The 19,272-nt window shown below is 45.2% G+C and overlaps 1 protein-coding gene across 2 annotated transcripts in view; it reads left to right on the forward strand.

Moving 5' to 3' along the window:
* PACSIN2 (protein kinase C and casein kinase substrate in neurons 2) overlaps window positions 1–19,272 on the forward strand; it is a 140,029-nt gene that overhangs the window by 18,473 nt on the left and 102,284 nt on the right. The gene's annotated exons all lie outside the window — the stretch shown is intronic.

Raw genomic sequence — 19,272 nt, forward strand, 5'->3', positions numbered from 1 at the left:
TTTTAATTTATTTATTAATTTTGGCTTTGTTGGGTCTTCATTTCTGTGCGAGGGCTTTCTCTAGTTGTGGCAAGCAGGGGCCACTCTTCATCGCCGTGCGCGGGCCTCTCACTATTGCGGCCTCTTTTGTTGTGGAGCACAGGCTCCAGATGCGCAGGCTCAGTAGTTGTGGCTCACGGGCCTAGTTGCTCCACAGCATGTGGGATCCTCCCAGACCAGGGCTTGAACCCGTGTCCCCTGCACTAGTAGGCAGATTCTCAACCACTGTGCCACCAGGGAAGCCTGAGCTGGTAGTTTTTTAAAGAGTATCCTTACTTAACAAAATAAAAAGTTAGCAGCCTTATGTAATTCTCCAAAATTCTAAACAGTTTTATTGAGTATAACTGACAGTAAGTTGCACATATTTAAAGTATACAATTTGATAACGTTTGATGTATGAACACACCTGTTAAGCCATCACCACACTCAAGATAATGAACATATCTATCACCACCCCCCCCGCCCCGCAGTTTCCCTGAGCCACTTTATAGCTTCTCCCACCGGCCCCTCACTACACCCAGGCAACTGTTGGTCTGCCTTCTGTCACTGTAGATTAGTTTGCATTTTCTAGAATTTTATATAAATAGAATCATACAGTGTACACTTGTTTTTTTAGTCTGGCTTCTTTCACTCAGCAAAATTATTTTGGGATTCATCCATGTTGTAGCATATATCAACGTTTCATTCTTTTTAATCCAGTGTATGGATATGCCACAGTTTGTTATTCCATTCACCTATTGATGGACATTTGGGCTGTTTGTAGTTTAGGGTTATTACCAATAAAGCTGTTATGAACATTTGTGTACCAGTCTTTGTACAGACGTATGTTTTCATAGCTCTTGGGTAGATACTAGAGTCATATGACTTGTTGATATGGTGGTGTTGGTTTAACTTTTTAAGACACTGCCAAATTATTCTCTATTTCTAAAGTGCTGAACCATGTTACATTTCTCACGAGCAGTGAGTGAGAATTCCAGTTCCTCCATGTCTTTGCCAATACTTGGTATGGTCATCTTTTTAATTTTTGCCATTTTAGTAGGTCTGTAGTGGTGTCTCTTTGTAGTTTTAATTTGCATGTCCCTAATGACCAGTGATGTTGAGCATCTTTTCAAGTGCTTGTTTGCTGTCTGTATATCTTCTTTGTGAACTATCTATTCAAATCATTTGCCCATTTAAAAAATTGGGTTGTTTATTTTATTAATTAGCTTTGAGATTTCTTCATATATTCTGGTTATAAGTCCTTATATATGATTTGCAAATATTTTCTCCCCGTCTGTAGCTTGTCTTCATTCTCTTGACGGTGTGTTTTGAAGAGCAGAAGTTTAAAAAATTTGATGATGTCAGTTTGTTCTTCTATGGTTTGTGCATTTTTGGTTGGTGTCATAACTAAAATCTTTGCCTAACCAAGGTGACAAATGTTTCCTTGTAGAGATTTTATAGTTTTACATTTAGGTCTGTGATCCATTTTGAGTTATTTTTTGTGTATGGTGTAAGGTATGGATTGAAATTTAGTTTTTGCCTGTGGATGTCCCAATTGTTTCAGTACTGTTTGTTGAAAAGTCCTCCAGATTTGAAGCGGGGGGTAGTTTTTAGTTGGTGAAATCCAAAGGTCTGGGAATTGTGGTTCTAGGCACCCTGATTTCTCACCTTTCATGACAGTTTCACATTAGCCTGGCTTTCTCTTTATTTCATGCATGTCTTGAGCCCCTTGATGGAAGAGGTGCTACCACTGGGCAGCATGTGAGTAAGGGGCTGGGTGATGCCTGCTGGGATCCCAGGGGGTCTCTTCCTCTACTCTGGACCTTCCAGATGCCTGGGCACAGAGCCTTTAAGCTCTTTCTGGTGGGTGGGTTCTGGGCAGTGTCTCATTTCCAGAGGTGACTGTGAAGGCCTGCCAGGTACAGAGAGGTGCAGGGACAATAAGCCTTCTGTGCTTGGATGGGTGGGGGTGTGCCCAGGCTGGGGACGTGGCTGCAGTTGAGGAAGGTGGGAGGGGCCGTTCTCTTCTGTGTGGGCTGGCAGCAGTGTGACCTGTCATCAGACTGAGAGAATGTGGCTCCACTCTGGGCTCCTGGTCCGCCTCAGCCCAGCTTTATGACTGTGTGTACAGGGAATGGGTGTTCATTCTTCTTTTCTCTTCAGTCACAAAGGGGTCTGAGAGGCCTCCACCTTTGTACCACTAGCCAGCAGCTTCACAGGGGGCAGTAAAACGTTTGTCCACTTTTTACCCGTGTGCAGTTTTCTTGGCTCTTATACTGCTGGTATTACTAGTACTAGCACTACTGGTACCATCACCAGCATCTAACAGCAATGGAGCTTTTCCTCTGCTCTAAGCCCTTTACCTGTGTTACCCATTTAGTCCTCACAGCAACCCTATAGGGTGGCTACAGGCCATTTTACAGATGAGGAAACTGAGACACAGAGAAGCCCAGGTGTGAGAAGTCTTTGGGCCATGCTTTCCATCATTCAGTGTTGGAGGAGGGTTTTTTTTTTTTTTTTTTTTTTTTTTGCGGTATGCAGACCTCTCATTGTTGTGGCCTCTCCCGTTGCGGAGCACAGGCTCCAGACGCACAGGCTCAGCGGCCATGGCTCACAGGCCTAGCCGCTTCGCAGCATGTGGGATCTTCCCAGACCGGGGCACGAACCCGTGTCCCCTGCATCGGCAGGCGGACTCTCGATCACTGCGCCACCAAGGAAGCCCAGGAGGGATTTTATTTAACATTTGTCATTAACTCTTAGGAAACAAAATGGAAATAGTGGTTTATGGGCCTCCCTCTTCTAAGTCTTCATTTCCTTATCAGCAGTGGGGAGCAGTTGAACTGTTTAACCAGATTTAAATTCTTCTTCTATTTTTTTTTTTTAACATTTACTTATTTGTTTATTTACTTGGCTGCATCGGGTCTTAGTTGCGGCATGTGGGATCTTTGTTGTGGCACCTGGGCTTCTCTCTAGTTGTGGTGCACGGGCTCCAGAGTGTGTGGGCTCAGTAGTTGCAGCATGCAGGCTCTCTGGTTGTGATGCGTGGGCTCTAGAGCATGCAGGCTTAGTTGCCCTGCGACATGTGGGATCTTAGTTCCCTGACCAGGGGTCGAACCCGCGTCCCCTGCATTGGAAGGCAGATTCTCAACCACTGGACCACCAGGGAAGTCCCCAGATTAAAATTCTTTAGTGGCTCCCTGTTGCCATCACAGTAAAATCCAAACTTGTGATCTGGCCATTGCTTACCCCTTCAACCTCATCTCTTGCCACACTGAACTTTTGTGTTTTTCCCTTCTCAGATGTGCTTTCCACAGACCCTGTTACATCTGTTGTAAATGCCCTTTCTTCCCATCTTTCCCTGCTGAACTCCTACTCATCCTTCAAAATTCAGCTCTAGTTTCACCCCCTTCTCCTTGACCTAAGGTATCCTGCCCCTGGGCCTACAGAGTGCAAGGTCCACACCTGTCCCCAGTGCTCCTCATGTATGGTATGATTGACTGACTACCTGCTGGTCTTCTTCCACTGGGCTAGGTGAGGGGGAGGGCAGGGACTGCCTTTTACCTTGGAATTCACAGTTCTTACCTTTGTACTGGCATGTAATAGAAGGCAGACATTTGTGGGATGAACAAATGTGACGTGAATAATATGAGGACCCTTAGTTCTCAGACCTGTTGGTTTGTAATATCATCTATGACTGCAGGCGCCCAGGGCAGCCTTCATGGGGAAAGTGATGTTGATGCATTTGAAAAGGATTATTATTGGGATCCATGGTGGAGCAGTGGTTAAGAATCCACTTGCCAATGCAGGGGACATGGGTTTGATCGATCCCTGGTTCAGGAAGATCCCACGTGCCGCTGAGCAACTAAGCCCTTGCTCCACAACTACTGAGTCCGTGTGCCGCAACTACTGAAGCCCGTGCGCCTAGAGCCTGTTCTCTGCAACAAGAGAAGCCACTGCAATGAGAACCCCACGCACCACAACAAAGAGTAGCCCCCGCTCGCTGCAACTAGAGAAAGCCCTCACGCAGCAATGAAGACCCCATGCAGCTAAAATTGATTAATTAATTTAAAAAAAAAGCATTATTCAGTGATTCCCTTAAATCCTGAGTGAGACTTACATAGATCTTTTTATTTTCCCTCTATGAGAATGAGTTTTCTATTGTGTTAAAAAAATACTATTTCTTTGACCATCTTTTAGATCATAAATTTAAATTTCTACATTTTTTCCCCAGATGCCTGTGATGCCATTGTAATTTTTATGGTAAGCTCAATAAATAATTTTAGAAAATGCTTCTTTGGAATGTTGGGGCCAGCATGGATTGCTTAGAATGGATCAAGTTTTGTTTGGTGTCTCTTTTTTTTTTTTTAATTTATTATTAATTTATTTTTGGCTGCGTTGGGTCTTCATTGCTGCACACGGGTTTTCTCTAGTTGTGGTGAGTGGGGACTACTTTTCATTGCGGTGTGCGGGCTTCTCATTGCAGTGGCTTCTCTTGTTGCGGAGCTCTAGGCACGCGGGCTTCAGTAGTTAAGGCTCACGGCTCAGTAGTTGTGGCTCACTGGCTTAGTTGCTCTGCGGCGTGTGGGATCTTCCTGGACAAGGGCTCAAACCCATGTCCCCTGCATTGACAGGCAGATTCTTACCCACTGCGCCACCAGGGAAGTCCCCATGTCTCTCTTTTTTTTTTTTTTTTTTGCAGTATGCGGGCCTCTCACTGTTGTGGCCTCTCCTGTTGCGGAGCACAGGTTCCGGACGCGCAGGCTCAGTGGCCATGGCTTACGGGCCCAGCCGCCCCGCGGCATGTGGGATCCTCCCGGGGCACAAACCCGTGTCTCCTGCATCGGCAGGCGGACTCTCAACCACTGTGCCACCAGGGAAGCCCCCCCGTGTCTCTTTTTGAAGGAGAAAGAAGTTTGGCAAGAAATGCTAACTGAACTGTGTTTAGTACAGAGAGCTATTTAGAAGTATTTTGCTGCATTTCACTGTAGTCCACATGCCTGTGACTATGTGGTTTTAGTCCTGAGCTGCTGTAGTTCAAGGAATTTTAGACTTTTGGCTGATGGATCCTGAGGCTGGACTCTCCTGGGTTGTTGAGATACGAACCTTTGAATTAAATTTCCAGTTCATTGCATAATGTATTTTTTGCTTTAATTATTAGGAGGCAGGATTAATCAATCTTACCCGTCTACTTTCACGTTTGTGTGTGTGTGGGGAGGGGGAGGAAGGAGGTAAGGGAAATAGAAGGTTGAGTTGTATCTTTATGAAAATGGGTTTAAGTTTCACTTGGTAGCTGTCCACTCCTGCTCTTGGCACATGTCTGACTTCTGAACATGGTGCCAGTAGGGGTGTGTGCAGTCTTTCCTCCTGAGCTCAGAGTGGGTGGTCTTGAACCACCATGGTGGGTGGCCAGTGAGGTCTCTGAGGGGAAGGGGTTTAGGGGTGTTGTTTAGGGGCTTGAGATAGAATTCTCCTCTGTGGAGAGCTAACCAGCCTGAAAGCTAACAGTAGGGATCAGTGTTCAGCCCCTACCGTGTGGGAGGTACTTCACATACATTATATCCAGCCCTCACTGTAGGGGTTCAAGGCTAACACTGTTACCTCCTCTTTACACATAAAGGAAACAGGTTCAGAGAGGGAGCTAAGCTATTTGTTCAGTTTTACCAGCTAGTAGGTGCAGAGCCACGAACTGAAGGCAGGCCGGTCTTGGTCTTTGCCCGTAGCATGGGGCTGGTAGGCATGTGGCACCCTTGGGCTCCTTGACACAGCCTCTTCTCTCAGCATCCGGCCGCAGAGGGCAGTTAAGACAGCCTGGGATGTGAGCGCGCGGCCTCCGCTCACACACAGCTCTGCGCGAGGGTGTCAGTGGTGATGTCTGTCCTGTGTTCCTCTGAATGCTGTGATGTGCGTGGCTCCGTCCTGGTCTGTGTTGCGGGGCAGAGATGTGGACACGCCCCAGCCATGGGAAATGTCTCCTCTCATTAACCAAGTATGGAGCGGGCAGCAGACTCCATAGCTGTCAGAGTGGTGTGAGGGGAGAGAGCTGTGGGTGCAGCCAGGAGATGGTAGTCAGGGGAGGCTTCCTGGAGACAGTGGAGATGTCTGTATCTCTTTGTGGTGTGGGTATGCATAATTTCCATACAGTAAAATTCGCTTGACAAATTCAGGGACTTGGATATTATATAGGCATTGGGAATCAACAAAGGTTTTTAAGCAGAAGAGTAGGATAAGATCAGATCTGGGTTTCAGGAAAGTTTTCTGGAATGGCTAGAAAAGGGTAGAGTTTGTATGTAGAGAGGCAAATGTTTGATGCAGTAATAACTACCCCTTCTTAGAGTCTTTGCACATGTGGTTCCTACTTCCTGGACTGTCCTTTGCCTGGATGGCTTTTTCTCATCCTTCTGGTTATAGCACCAAAGCCACCTCCTCAGTGGGCTTTCCTGACTACTCAGTCTAAATTTGCTCCCTGTCCTGCTATCTCTGTTGCATGTCTGAAGTCATCGTGCTCCCACATGGATCTCAGTGCGTGTTAAGTTACCTCCATCCCTCTCTGTTAGACCATCACACAAGCAGCGGCCTGTCTGTCCCGTACTCTCTCCTCTCAGAACAGTGCGGGCCTTGGAAGGTCCTGATGAACGTGTGGTGTGAATGAGCAGTTGTGGTGTGAGATCTAAGATGTGGTGGGTTGGAGCTGGTCTGGTGGTAGCATGGCTAGAAAGGGGAGAGAGGCTCCAAGGTCCTTCTTTTAAATTTCGTTTAACCAGCTTAATGCTGCCCTTGGCTTACATTTGTGGATGTTCCAGTTGGGTGGCCACTGCTCTTTCCTAAACAGCTGGGATGTTTGCCAGACTTGCTGACCACTTCTGTGGGCAAGCTTTGTGGCTTATGACAGCGGCATCATTTTGTTTAGTTTGGATGGCTTTTCCTTTCCCATTGAGCAAGTTTTCTTTTGCTAGCTATCATTGTCCTCTTTTAAGTCTCCAGTGTAGCTCCTGGTCTCCCTTTTCATGTTTCTCCCCTGTCTAATGCTTGTTTTTTCTGTATTAATTCTGAGGAAAAGGAAATCAACTTGGAGTTGCCTGACCAGATAATGTAGAACATTTTGAAATTAAAATTCGAGCTTCCTGATTCTGGACTTTTGCGGTGTGCCAGACCCTGAGGCTCAGTCAAGATGACCTTGATGTGTCCTTTGTGCTGGTGGTGTGGGGGTGAGGATGGGTGGCTGGTGGCTCCATATGAACCCATAATGGACATCAACGCTGCAGTCGGCGAGGGGAGGGCATGGTGGGGTGGAGGTGGGTGGAATGGCTCCAAGTGGAGACAGGGCTGTAGAGTCTGGGGGGAGAAGGTGGGTGTACTCAGTGATTTCTGGGTGGATAGGGTGGGGAGCACTTGTCAGGTTTCAAGGTCTTTTTCAGACTGGACCCCTTCATTCAGAATATGATGTGGTGTAGAGGCAGAGGTTAAAACTACCTGAAGCTGGAAGACAGATGTGTGAGTGTGTGTTTGGTGTGGAGTGCGGGGGGGGGGCTGTTCTTTGTGCTGTTCCCTTTCTGTTAGCAAGTGTTTCAAAACCAGGTAGGCCCTTCTGAGGGGTTGGCTGAGGACTGGTTCATGCGGTCAGATGGGGGTGCTGTAGGAAAGGGTAACCTTGCTGAGCCCTGGAACTGGGTCTGGGTGTGGAAGGAAGTGAAGCCAGGGGTGTGTAGAGCCTGGGACCACCATGGAGCCTCCAAGCATGCCCATGTGCTAGCCCCAGGGGGCAGAGTGTGGAACCCATCAGGAGCAGCCCTGGGAGGAGCCAGCCAGTCTCTGGGGGTGAGCACCCCGCCCTGAGAGGTGTGCAGCTGAAGGAGAGGGTCTCTCTCTAGTCGCGCCATCCTTTTCTTTTACTTTGAATCTGCTGATCAGACTTGTTAGTTTTCTTGCATAAACCATGCCTATAATTTACTGTTTGATATTGGTTTTTGCCTGAAGAGGATTGAGAACTTGGATATGTAAAGCAACCTGAGTTGCTAAATCCTAGATTTTACAAATTTTCACCCAGTCCACTTATCTTACCTGTCTTACCCACACCTATGATTTAGTTAGGGTTTTAAAACTTTTAAAAAATCTTAGCAACTATACACTTATTTCATAGGCTTATATAGTGAGGTGTGTATGTATGTGTATATGTATGTATATATATATACATTCACATATACACATCCATATATATTTATAAGTACATATGCATTTATTTATTTAAGATTTAATTTTATTTATTTTTGGCTGCGTTGGGTCTTCATTGCTGTGCGTGGGCTTTCTCTAGTTGTGGTGAACGGGGGCTACTCCTTGCGGTGGCTTCTCGTTGTGGAGCACGGGCTCTAGGTGCACAGGCTTCAGTAGTTGTGGCTCGCGGGCTCTAGACTGCAGGCTCAGTAGCTGTGGCGCACGGCCTTAGTTGCTCCGTGGCATGTGGGATCTTCCCGGACCAGGGCTCAAACCCATGTCCCCTGCACTGGCAGGCAGATTCTTATCCACTGTGCCACCAGGGCAGTCCCTGCAATTTATATGTACAATTGACATAAACAGGTTTGGGGACAAACACTTGTTTAGTACACTGGGCAACATGCGGTTCTGTTTGTCACATGTGGCCACAATGCCAAGGGGGTCTTTTAGTAAATTAGACAGGGATTCTGCTCTCAGGAAGCTTCCAGCCTGGTGGGGGCAATTTCTGTATTTCAGAATCTGTAACACAAGTTAGAAAGTGGCAGATGCCTTCAGAGACAGCATGTACTCCCAGCAGGAAGGGATCAGAGAATTCATGGAGAAGCAGGTATTTGACCTGGGCCATTCATTTCTTTCTGTCTTTAGTTGAATATTTTTCTGTTAGTAGAGATATAAACAGATGTAACTGTCACTGGGCCTTAGGCAGTGGTAAGAACGTCTGAAGGCTTTTGAGGTTTCTATGTCTATCCTTTGTAGGGGCACTTGCTATTTCTCCTAAGTGACAAAGCTTCATAATACCCCTGTTGTTGGGGGTTCCTCAAGACGGATGGGGTTCCTTTCAGTCAGGAAACAATGTACCGGTCACAGTTCTGTGGTGCTAAGCTAACCTGAGCATAAAAGCACTTCCTTGGGAGATGTTGGGTAAGGTAGCTTCACAGACCCAGAGGGACCCTGCAGAGGAGCTGGGGAGGGGATTGTTTCCAGGGGGTGGGGGATTCCTCAAAACCCAGTTGGAATGTTGTTGCCAGAAGGAGGAGGAATGGATGCTAGGCAAAGAGCAGCCTGTTGGGAAACGCTTTGTAGAGTGCCCATGAAATGGATAACACATTAACCAAAGGCCAGGATGCATCCTGATAGCAAATGCACTTGTATCATCTCCAGTGAGTCCACCTGAGCTTCTAGAGGCAAAAAAACATAGCACATCACCCATAGGAGCTCAAGAAATATGTGATTCTTATGAATTCAAGAAATGTTGCCAGACTGCCTCCCGAAACTTACTGCCCACATGAGCATAGCAGTCTTCCTGAGTTCTGCCCTGTGTGGGTGGGTGAACTCAAGTGAGGAGAAACGGTATCATCTGGAGTGAAGAGCCCAGCTTTGCAGTCAGTCAGCCGGACAGAGGGTGGACTCTTGGCTCTGCCGCTAACTTGATGTGGACCTTGTGCTCTTCTTTGTTGTGTGCAATGACAGCTGTTTGCAATATTCTTTATTAGACTTCTCATAGTTACAAGTTATTGCATTTTTTGCTATATGCTCATGCCAAGTGAAACAAAAAAGATGTATGCACAGCAAGATGGTAATAAACCTCCAACACCAACAGTCTGAGATGAACCAGCGTTGACCACTTCAGTGTAGCAGAGCCTTCACAACTTCCTCCAGGCTCTCACAAACATCAGTGTGTTTTTAATAAAAGGAGTAGTACTGTAGGCATCACTCAGCAACTTGCTGTTTTCACTTTCCTTTAGCTGTCACGCTCCTGATTTTAAGCTCTCTGAGAACGAAGATTTAACAAAGTGCTCTGCATGTGGTAGGTGTTTATTGTGGAGTGAATGAATGAATGAATACTATACTCTGGGTATCTCTCCAGGTCAGTAGTTTCTGGAAGTTATGCCAGATTGAATAGCTTCAGCCTTTTTGTAGGACATACACCAGCAGTGTATGAGGACACCATTTACTGGGCATTTCCACCAGCACTAGATGTTTTTTTCCTAATCTGATGGGTAAAATTCATATCCCATTGTTTTTTTTTTTTTTTTTGACCAGGGATCAAACCCAGCTGGGAAGTGAAAGCGCCAAGTCCTAACCACTGGACCGCCAGGGAATTCCTTCCCGTTGTTAATTTATATTTTCCTGAGTACTAGTGAAGTTGAGCATCACTTCACATGTTTATTGGCCACTAGTATTTCTTCTTCTTCTGTGAATTCTATATACATGCTTTTTGTTGCCCCCCCCCACCCCCCCACCCGGCATTGGATTGTTTTTCTTTTCAGTTTTTAGGAGGTTTTGTATATTGGGCTATAAATCCTTTGTTGTTACTATTGCAGATACTACAATCCCCCTGGCTACTGTTTCTATGATTTGTTTTTCCTTCGTTTAGATGTCTTTTTCCATAAAATTTGAAGATTTTTATGTAGTTAAATATGCTTATCTCTTTATAGTGTTTAGGTTTCCTATTTCCTGTTCTATCTATTATCTAGAGAAAGCTATAGACCAATTTCCTATGTGTGTGTGCATATATATGTTTTTATATATATATATATATATATATCTGCAACATTTCTAAATATGTTTCTAAGTAAAACAATAACTTGAATACAGTAGTGTGTTAAAAGATTAATTCTCCATGACCAAGCAAGGTTTATTCCAGAAGTACAAGGGTAGCCTCATGTGAGGAATTGTGTCAGCTGGAGAAAGCTGTGGCCCAGGGCTTAGAGCATATTTTGTATCCCAGTCCTGCCATGTACTACTCTGACTTTGGCCAAATGGTTTAATCTCCCTGAGCTTCAATCTCATCTGTAAAATTAGCAGGATAAGAAGAGTGCCATCGTACAGAGTTGGTGTCAGGACTAAATGGGATATTACATGTAGAGTGGTTAGAGCAGGGCTTGGTGCATAGTAAGTGCTCAATTAAATGTCATGCATAACAATTCAGTACACAAAAAGAAAACCTGCGTTGACTAAATCAGCAGATGGTTGGAAGGCATATAATAAAATTCTGCAGCTAATCCTAATAAAAATCTAAGAAAAATGGTCATAGAACGAGTACAGAAATACTTACCAGAACTCAGCAGTGAGCACGTTAAGTGGCCAGTTAATTAAACTCTAGGCATGACAGGGAGGCCTGCATGCAGTACTCTTCCCTCACATCTATGGATCCCCAGATGATCCTTTGGACTTGACAGACTTGCGGGGAGAGGGGCCAGAGGAGCCGCTGTGGCAGTGTCTGTCCAGCCTGAGCTGGCCCTGTGTTTCTCTTCTGTCTGGAGCACATGACCACCTGTTCTAAGGCCTGCCCTTCCCACTGTACCGTGGGTGTGGCTTCTGCTCTCACTCTGCAGGAACCAGGAATAAATTCCTGGGGTCAAGGGGGGAAGAGGATTGCAAAAAGTAACAAGCCACCTCTAAACGACCAGGGGAGCAGTTTTGTTGTAGTAGTAGGAGCACTGGGAACCAAGTATGACATCTAGGGCACCGAGGGTCAGCAGCAGGTGGCTTAGCCTGGCAGGTGCACATGGTTTTGTTTTCTCTCTGCAAGGAATTAGCCCAGTCATAATTTCTAACCTTCCCCTTCCTCTTCCACTTGCAAAATAAGTGGACCAATGCTCTCAAAATGAGAGAGGGAGGGAAGGCCTGAATGATCCGAACCCTGGAGGGGTACAGGTCAGATTAGACCTTCCAGACTGGCCTGGAAAGCCTTGGTGGGAGGGGCGGGTCTCAGCATTGGTCTGATTTTAGCCTGGCATTTGTTGAACACCTGTGTTTTTTTCCTTGTGTCTTTCTTTCTTTTTTTTTTTAATATTATTTTATATATATAATGTCTAATAGAATGTCTAATTTTATTTATTTATTTAGGGCTGTGTTGGGTCTTTGTTTCTGTGCGAGGGCTTTCTCCAGTTGTGGCAAGTGGGGGGCCACTCTTCATCACGGTGCGCGGGCCTCTCACTATCGCGGCCTCTCGTGTTGCAGAGCACAGGCTCCAGACGCGCAGGCTCAGTAGTTGTGGCTCACGGGCCTAGTTGCTCCGTGGCATGTGGGATCCTCCCAGACCAGGGCTCGAACCCGTGTACCCTGCATTAGCAGGCAGACTCCCAACCACTGCGCCACCAGGGAAGCCCCTCTTGTGTCTTTCTTATAGCACTTTTCTTTTTTGCCTCTAGTTTAGAAATGCTTTATTAGCTTAAAATTTATGTAAACAATGGGTGATGGATATGTAAGTTTCGAAGCATAATTACAAAAACCTCAAAACCAGCCTCCCAGCTTGAAACCATTGTGCACCACAGGGAGGCTCTTGGTTGGGGCTTCCTGCCAGGGGCACAGGTATTCCAGGATATTTGATCATTCTCTTACTTTTTTAAAAAAGAGAACACTTACACACATATATATGTGTCTGTAAATAATATGTCCAGTTTTTATGAGCTTTATCAAAAGGGAATCAAGTAATATGCGAATTTCATTTTTACTGCTGAATAATATTCCACTGTGTATATTGTATTTGGGTTCTCCAGAGAAAGAGAAGCGATAGGATCTATATATGTACAGAAAGATTTATTTTGAGGAATTGGCTCACGTGATTATGGAGATTAGCAAGCCGGTAGTGCAGTTCCAGTTCCCTGCAAAGGCTGGCAGCCTAGGGACCCGGGAGAGTTGATGGTGCAAATGAAGACTGAAGGCTGACAGGTGGAGAATTCCCTCTTACAAAGGGTTGGCTTTTTGGTTCTGTCCAGGCCTTCAAGTGATTGGATTGGGGCTTGCCAACATTTTGGAGGGCAATCTATTTTACCAATTAAAACGTTAATGTTATCAGAAAACACCCTCGCAGAAACACCCAGAATAATGTTTGATGAAATATCTGGGTATTTTGTGACACATAAAACTTAACCATCACATGCATAGACCACAATTTATCATCCTCCTGTCAGCAGATATTGGATTGCTTCCATTTTTTTGACCAGTAGGAGTACTGTGGTTATGAACCTTCTTTGTACAGGTCTCCTGGCGCACTCATTTCTCTAAGGTTTGTATAGGAGTAGACTTGCGGCCTCTGGGGTTGAGTGTGCTCAGCACGCAGAAATACCTCCTCCAGGTTGGGTGCCAGGTTACTCTCCCACCCAACACATGTGTGAATTCCCATTGCTCACATCCTTGCCCAGACGGGCTAATGGTCACGCTTCTTAATCCTACCCACCTAGCGGATGTCAAATGTTATCTCATTCTGGTCTGAACTTACCTGCTTACTGAGGGTGATGAGCCTCTTTCCACATGGGTGTTAACAATTCATGGGTTCTCTTGGTGACATGCCTGATTAAGGCTTTTCCCATTTTTTCTCTTGGGTTGTCTGTATTTTTCTTATTGATTTGTATGGGTTCTTTATACATTCTGTATACCAGTTGATTTATTGGTTATATGAGGTACAGGAATTGTCTCATAGTTTGTGCATGTCTTTTCACTTTCACTATGTTGTCTTTTGTTAAACATTTAAAATTTCAATGTAGCTGTCTATATTAATCCTTTCTTTTATGATAGGTATTTTTAAGGACTTTTTAAAGGAAATCCTTTTCTGCTGCGAGATCATAAAGGTACTCAGTATTTTCTTTTAACAATTTTAAGTTTTTGCTTTTCCTGTTAACCCTTAGTCTTTGTGGAGTAATTTGTAACTGATTTTTGAGTTTGGTGTGAGGTAAAGTTTTCTTTTCTTCTGAGTGCATGTTTGATTGAGACAGCCTCACTACTGAGTGGCCCTCCTGAACCTTGGGACTCTACCTCTGTCACTTAGGAAATCTTGAAATATGTGTGGGTCTGTCTTTTTTTCTAAATTAAAATTGTGTGTGTGTGTTAAAATATACATAACATAAAATTGACCATTTTGATCATTTTTAACGGTACAGTTTTGTGGCATTAAGTATCACGCATTCACGCTGTCGTGCAGCCACCGTCACCAGCCAGCCATCTCCAGAGCCTTTTCATCATCCCAAACTGAATCTCTGTTCCCACTGAATGAAAACTCTCCATGCCTCTCCTACCACAGCCTGTGGGTCTGTTTCCGGTCTGTACTTGGTCAATAGAAGAAGAGGCAACCCCTCCTTCCTCTATTCTGCTTTTTAGTAGAATTATTTTAGTTTTATCTTCCTGATGAGTAAATCACAAGAATGGGGGCTTTGACTTAAAGGATCTCTGTATTCCTTGAAAGCACTTAACTTTGTGGTGAGCGTATGGTGGAGCTTAATAAATGCTAATAATTGAGCATTGGCATTGGGTTTGAGAGAGTTCATAAGTTAAACTCACTCAGGTTCAGACCTATGAGAGAGTGATACAAGAGAGTCAGAATGTGACCAAAACACCACCTTTGTAACAGGTCCAGAGGATATGGTGCACGCAGCAGATGCCGCGCTAGCCGGGGGATGTGCTGACTTGCCCTGACTGTGTTCCAGGCTTTGGCACAGCCTCTGCAAGCGTCAGCTGCATCCGTAGAGCAGACACGCTTGCTCCACATGGCTGCCTTGTGTTGGTCTGGGATGGAGAGAGAAAGAAAAGGGGTGGGAGGAGCTGATCTTTTTACAGTTGAGGAAACTGAGACTCAGAGTGAAATCACTTTGTGAGGCCACAGCTGGTAGGTTGTGAGCTGGGATTTGTTCTAGGCTTCGAGTTGAGGTGCACTTCTATTCCTGAGGCTTGGCATTCACACCTGAGCTGTACATGCCCAAGGGCGAAGCTGCCATCTCTCTCATGGATTTTTTTTTTTTTTCCTTTCTTCTTTTGGTATGTGCTGTGCCCCTAGGTACTAAGCCCTGTCCTAGGTGCCAAGGAAACGAGGGCAGTGAGACAGGATGGGGAAGGGAGGAGGAGGGGACAGGCACAGGCCTAAGATTGGATGGAGTACAACAGCCTGCTTCCGCAGCAGCTCAGAGAGGGGAGCATCCACCCCACCGGCTATCTGGGGAAGGGGGCCACGCCTGGCACTGGTGCGGGGCTTGTCAAACCTACCGGAGCCACAGGTGTGTGGCCTGAGAGCTTGCCCATGAACTCTGCAAAACTGACAAATGTGTAAAGTCCAAGGTGTATTTGGAAAGTTTCTAGTTTAAGAAAACATTAAAAAAATGAATGGGGGAACCATATGTAGCCTTTTTTTTAATGTGACGTTAAAGGGTGAAGCCTCAGTGGAGGGCTGTTGAGCAGTGACACTCTTGGCCAGATTCCTAGTTGCATACTTCAGGGCACTGGGGAAGTTTTGACTTGCATTTTGTAAGACTCTCTTCAGTTACTGGATAAGCAGAAATAATGAAGTTGCTCAGGAGAGATTGCCTCATCGATGAGGAACATGGCAGATTGTGTTCATTTTCAAATTGTTATGGAGAACAAGTACAACTTTTTTAGATTGTCATCTTATTTTAAGATTATTTTAAAAACATCAGTGCTGGTTTCCTCTCTTTGTCTTTCAGTAATTTTGTTGCAGGGCATTTTGGGCAGGAATATTTCACATAAGTTCTTATTTGGGCTGACATTCAAGCGCAAGACATGTTTGCTTCTGCGCGAAGGCAGACATCCGGCTGCTCTGCCACGGGTGTTTACTTTTGCATTGCTCCCAGCCACAGAAGTCATCTTAAATCTGCTTCAGAATGAATGAAATCCCCACATGCTGTTCATAGTTTGAAAATCCAGATCTGCTCTTTCATTTCTAGAATTGTGTCCTATTTCAAATGTAGGATGGTGCTGTTATAAAGAAGCACGTTCAAAGCTATTTAAAAGCGCGAGTGAGCACTCATAGGCTCGGTTGTTCCAAGCGTGGTCTCCAGGTCAGAAAGGCTGAAGGGAGAATGCTGCTGCTGCTGCTTCCAGCCCCTCCCTTGTTCAGTGCTGCAACTTCAGGTTTCCTGGTGTACAGTTCTGATCACAGTTCATCTTTCCTCTAGATAAACTACTATTTAAAAAAAATGAATTATTATGTAGTGGTTTGTAATACCGCCTCCTTTTATTGCTTTCAGCTTGGTGGTAACCTGCAGCCCCTCAGAGATTGCTGAGTGAATGAAGAGAGGTGCCGGTGCTCTGAGGATGGGCTTGTGGGGAGAGGACCGGGGGGAGGCTGGGGGCAGCTTAGAGTGGTACAAGGAGACTGGGTTGGCGGCTGACCAGCACTGCTCTGGGTGGAGCGGGAGACCAGGCAGAGGCAGCCTCGAGGTTAGGAAGTCACTTCTGGCTGTCAGCCCAGTTCATTATCACAGTCACAGGTTCCCCAGTGGTGTGCTGCCACCAATCACCTGGTGTGGCCAGGGGCCCTGCCTTCATTTCAAGGTGCTTACTTTCTTTGAGGCTTTTTAACAAATTGCCTTGTTTCTTTAGGTTTCATCTTCCCAGGCTGAATTTTGAAATGAAAACTACATTGTCACTGACTCCTTCTTCTGAAGGGTATAATGAATACTCATTAGCCAGTTAAATTTTTTATATTATTATTTTTGTAATAAACTTTATTTTGGAAATATTTTAGATATACAGTAAAGTTGCAAAGATAAAACAGATTCTTCATGTACCTTTCACCCAGTTTTCCCTAATGTTAACTTAACCTAAACATGACACATTTGTCAGAATTAAGAAATTAACATTGGACGGTGTTATTAAATAAACTACAGGCTTTACTTGGATTTCACTAGTTTTCCTACTGAGGTTCTCGGTCTGTTCCAGGATCCAATCCAGGATATCACATTGCATTTAGTCCTCATGGCTCCTTAGTCTCCTCCATCTGTGACGCTTTCTGTCTTTCCTTATTTTTCATGACCTTGACAGTTTTGAAGAGTGCTAGTCAGATATTTTGAGGAGTGGCCGTCAATTTGGGTTTGCCTGGTGTTTTTCACATTGTTAGACTGGCCTGATGAGTTTGGGTGAAGAATATGCAGAGGTGAAGTGCTGTCCTCATGTATCGTATCAGGGAGTACAGTGACGTCAGCATGGCTTATCACTGCAGAGGTTCACCTTGCAGGCTTAGTATTTTTTTTTTTTTTTTTTTTTGCGGTGTGCGGGCCTCTCACTGTTGTGGCTTCTCCTGTTGTGGAGCACAGGCTCTGGACGCGCAGGCTCAGCGGCCATGGCTCATGGGCCCAGCCGCTCCGCGGCATGTGTGATCTTCCCGGACCGGGGCACGAACCCGTGTCCCCTGCATCAGCAGGCGGACTCTCAACTACTCTGCCACCAGGGAAGCCCCAGGCTTAGTATTTTTATTCCTTGATTTTATACATGTTTTATGTGGCTCTGGTTCCCCACTGAGTTGCTAGTCCTTTCAGGCCAATGCCCCTGCTTTTCTTGCTTTGTGCCTCTTCCCAGCGTGAGGATGCGTGCTGTGGACCTGCAGGGTCAAGTAAAGATGTATTTAAGTTGCATGCTTCTGTGAGCATTTAACAATTTTCATAATCATAGGTGGAACAAGATTGGCCATGTGTTGATAATTGTTGAAACTAGGGGTCATTGTTCTAATCTCTCTTTTTTATATGTTTAACATTTTCAATAAAAAATAAAGAGAAAGGGCTGCCCTGGTGGCGCAGTGGTTAAGAATCCGCCTGCCAACGCACGGGACATGGGTTTGAGCCCTGGTCCGGGAAGATCCCACATGCCGTGGAGCCACTAAGCCCGTGCGCCACAACTACTGAGCCTGCGCTCTAGAGCCCACGAGCACAACTACTGAGCCCACGTGCCACAACTACTGAAGCCTGTGCACCTAGAGCCCGTGCTCCGCAACAAGAGAAGCCACCGCAATGAGAAGCTTGTGCACCACAGTGAAGAGTAGCCCTGGCTCGCCGCAACTAGGGAAAGTCCGTGTGCAGCAACGAAAACCCATGCAGCCAAAATAATAAATAAATAAATAAATTTTAAAAAAAGAGAGAGAAAAACATTTCCAATCTACAGCTATAATGAATCCCAGGTTGTTTTTGATAGTGTAGGTGTTATGATGTTGATTGTTGCCAGAGTTGTTCAGGCTATTACCCATCTTAAATGTATTTGTTTCCTCCTCAAGGCCCAGATATGAAGAAAAACTTGCATCTAAACCAATGTTAAGTGGTACTGCTAATAGCTATGTAATACTATTTCTTAACATCTTTGAAGAAAAAAAATCATTAGTGTGCCATCAGACAATAATTCCAATTAAAATGAGGTTACAAATTAGTTGGAATATATTTATGGAATAGAAAGAAAATCTTGACTATTTATTGTCACACTAATTTACTGCAAAGAACATTTGAATCTAATGAATTTGGATGCGGCCTATTTCTCATATGTGCAGCAATTTGACCTTACAAATTGTGAGTCTGGTCTTTCAGTGAATGTAGTTAGATAAATACTGATTCCATTTAAAGATCCTAGCCCCTCCTCCTGAATCCCAAGAGACTATCTAAGAGGTGGGGGATTGTGAGTGGATTGTGAAGGGTATACTGAGGGAACAAGCACAAAGTGACCCAGGATCTGGATAAACTCGCTATCTTTGTGCTCAGTTAACCTGCAAACACACAGTCGCCGAGTTATGAGTTGTAAAAGTGAACATTGTCATGATGTATAATAAGCACACTTGGTGGTGTCACACTTTAAGGATCTTGGCTCTGGAAGTTAGTACTAACTTGTGACTGTTTATACAGTTACCCCCAGCCCTACTTCCAGTGTGTAGGTTGGTCTCTTCTTACCTGTTGCAGGCTTTTATGACAGCTTTGTGTGTGTATGTTAATTGAATGCATTTGGTGGTCACCAATCATGTGAGCTGTCAGAGGCACTGTCCCCTCTTAGGGAAGGGGCGGTCTGGCTGTTGAGAGCCTAAGTCTCGTCCTTGCCTGTGTGTGGATGGCGCTGGGGATGGGGCCTTTCACTTGGTTCTCTTCATCCAGCAGACTAAGACTTGATTATATACCAGATTGTCTCCCTTAGACCTGCCTCTGCATGGAATTAATTCATGTGATGTGGAGGTTTTAAATAACTTCCACACTGTGGATGAGATCTCTGGCTTGAGGCTGGGGCCAGCACCTGCTGCTTTTCAGTGCAGCTGGAGAGTCTTAACTCTTCCTGGAACTTGTGTTT

This window comes from Phocoena sinus, chromosome 10, assembly GCF_008692025.1.
Source record: "Phocoena sinus isolate mPhoSin1 chromosome 10, mPhoSin1.pri, whole genome shotgun sequence".
NCBI lineage: Eukaryota > Metazoa > Chordata > Mammalia > Artiodactyla > Phocoenidae > Phocoena > Phocoena sinus.